The sequence below is a fragment of the Penaeus chinensis genome, chromosome 40, assembly GCF_019202785.1.
Source record: "Penaeus chinensis breed Huanghai No. 1 chromosome 40, ASM1920278v2, whole genome shotgun sequence".
NCBI classification, from domain to species: Eukaryota; Metazoa; Arthropoda; class Malacostraca; order Decapoda; family Penaeidae; genus Penaeus; species Penaeus chinensis.
Window position 1 is genome coordinate 23,754,613 of NC_061858.1, and position 2,500 is coordinate 23,757,112.

Below are 2,500 nucleotides of genomic sequence, written 5' to 3' on the forward strand. Positions count from 1 at the left end.
TTCTTTGTCTATTAATTTTAGAGAGATGGTAAGATATCAGCTTGAACATACTCTGATTCAAGTATTTTTTTTTTTTTTTACAGTCGTTCAGGGGTTGCGAGATATCATAGTTTCCAGCATAAGCTGTTTAGAAAACTCGAATGTGAGAAGTTAAGTTTCAAAGCACAAAACCTCAATTTTCCGGTTGGGACTGAGGAAAAGCTGTAAGATGGTGCGATTTTTAATGAGGAGCAAGTTACAGTTACACTCAGTAGGGAGATGTATATGTTGGTCAGTCATGGAAAATAGTTACAAATGCGTGTATCACCAATTTTCACAAGACCAGATCCACTTACCAGGACACATAAGCATGTAATTATCCCAAAATTGGCGTCCCAACTCCATAAATGATTTTTTGCTAAGCTGTCAGCACGAAAACATACAGATCCCTAAATTAATGAACTTAATCCCCAGCCCAAATTGAAGATTAACTAGAAAATGAGAGAAAGACGGGGTGGAAATAAAAAGAACAAGAAAGACACATAGATCAAAGTGTGCCTGAGGACACACAAGGCCAGGCAGGAATCAACCAACACAATTCTTCGGTAAAAAAAGAAAGAAAAAAGAAAAGAAAAAACACTAGAGGTACTGATCCTCAAGCAGTACTTCTAAGATCTCTACACTTGGATTTCACAAAGTACTGCTTTGGGACTTTATAAAAGAGAGTGCACCCTGTAGATGGTAATGCAGTATGGCACACGCCCAAGTCCAAAAGTGACCAGTTATGTCATGTACACAACCATAAAAAAGCTTAACTTTTGAGAGGAGACACAGACTCAGCAGTCCTGGCGCGAAGCGAGGTAAATCCAGACGAGAGCACAAATAAAATAAGTCCGGACCGAAGTCAGAATCGAAGTCAAGACCGGAGAGATTTCCCTTCCCAAAATCATGGGTACTTATACCCCGAAAAACACCCCCAGGCCACGCCCCAGACACGGCGCGAAATGAAGGAAATATGCAAATGAAAGTGCCCGAAGACCAACCGGATATATAAGCAAGCAAAAGTGCCCAAAGAGGAATGAAAAAAAAGTAAAAAAGCTATATGACAACCATGACCCCCTTCAAGGGTTATTGTCACACTTTGAAGATGTCGCCGAAGATACAAAATAATAGAATATGAAAAATAAAGAAAAGGATTAAAGACAAACTGATGATACACAGTTGTAGCACAAATTGTGTATTTCGGACTGGACATATTTACAATATCTGATCTTGAAAATGTTTTTTTTTTTTTTCCTTTTTGACTTCAACGCCTTCCAAGTAATGAGACTGTGATGGTTATAAAAAAAAAATAATCAAGCTGACCTTGATCTACAGACAGGGACGCTGTGATTCTGAAATGGTGGTCGGATGTAGCCGCAGTTTGCTATAATAGAGATACCTGAGGGACTTACTGGACATTACCATGAATCCAAGTTGGAGTTTCTGTGTGGCTTTGGTCGGGGCTTAAGAAGGCGCACTCGAGCCGAGAGGGCGAAGCGCAAATGGCGAGTGAAGCACCAGCCTCGTGCGCAGAGGTGAACGCCCGCTTCTTAGAAAAAAAAAAATAAAAATGGAGGACTTGATAGCACCCTCCAGTCAAGAGGGCGAATATGCAAGGCGGGCGAAGGACAGCCTTCAGGCCGGTGTGCTGTACCCAGCACGCCCGGATAACCTAGCGGCTTCGTGAGGGACTACGAAATGATGGCGCACTCAAGCCGAGAGGGCGAGGCGTAAGGTGGGCGAGGAGACAGCCTTACTCGGGTGCACAATGAGTGCGCCCGTTTCGTTGATGGAAACGGAGCCCGGGATGTCTCGTCCAGGACAAGGGCAGCACCACAGGGTCTCCCACATCACTTATTCCTCCTCCATAACCTCATGTTATCGGCGGGAACCAACGGGACCACGGCAACTACCCCAGGGTCAAACCAAGGCCTGGCGCAGCACGGGCTGGAAACCGATTTATAGGTTGGGTCGGTAGTGCTTAAGAGGGTCTGCATATATATATATATATATATATATATATATATATATATATATATATATAATGCCCAAAGCTGGTCAGGCACCAAGACAGCAACCACGCGTAACTTCATGGTAGATAATAAATACATAAATACATTATAATTTAGTTTGATTCCATTTGTTACAATGGACATTCTTGATGTTTGTTTCATTTTGCTTATCCCTTGTGTGCAAGGAATAGCTGGGTTACCATCCACTGGCGGCGAGGGATTTGAACGCACGTCAGCAAGACTACTAAACGAGATCACTACCGCTGCACCACACAGCACACGCATGTCGAGATCCGGCCTCAACCACGTGGCGTCTGAGGATGACGTCAGTCCCGGCGAAATTGGCCTTAGAGTCGGCGAGTGCGCAGCCTTACACTACAATGATGATACTAATATTGATAATAATAACAATAAAAATGGTAATTTTCATCATCATCAATATATTGTGTATACATTTTATCATTATT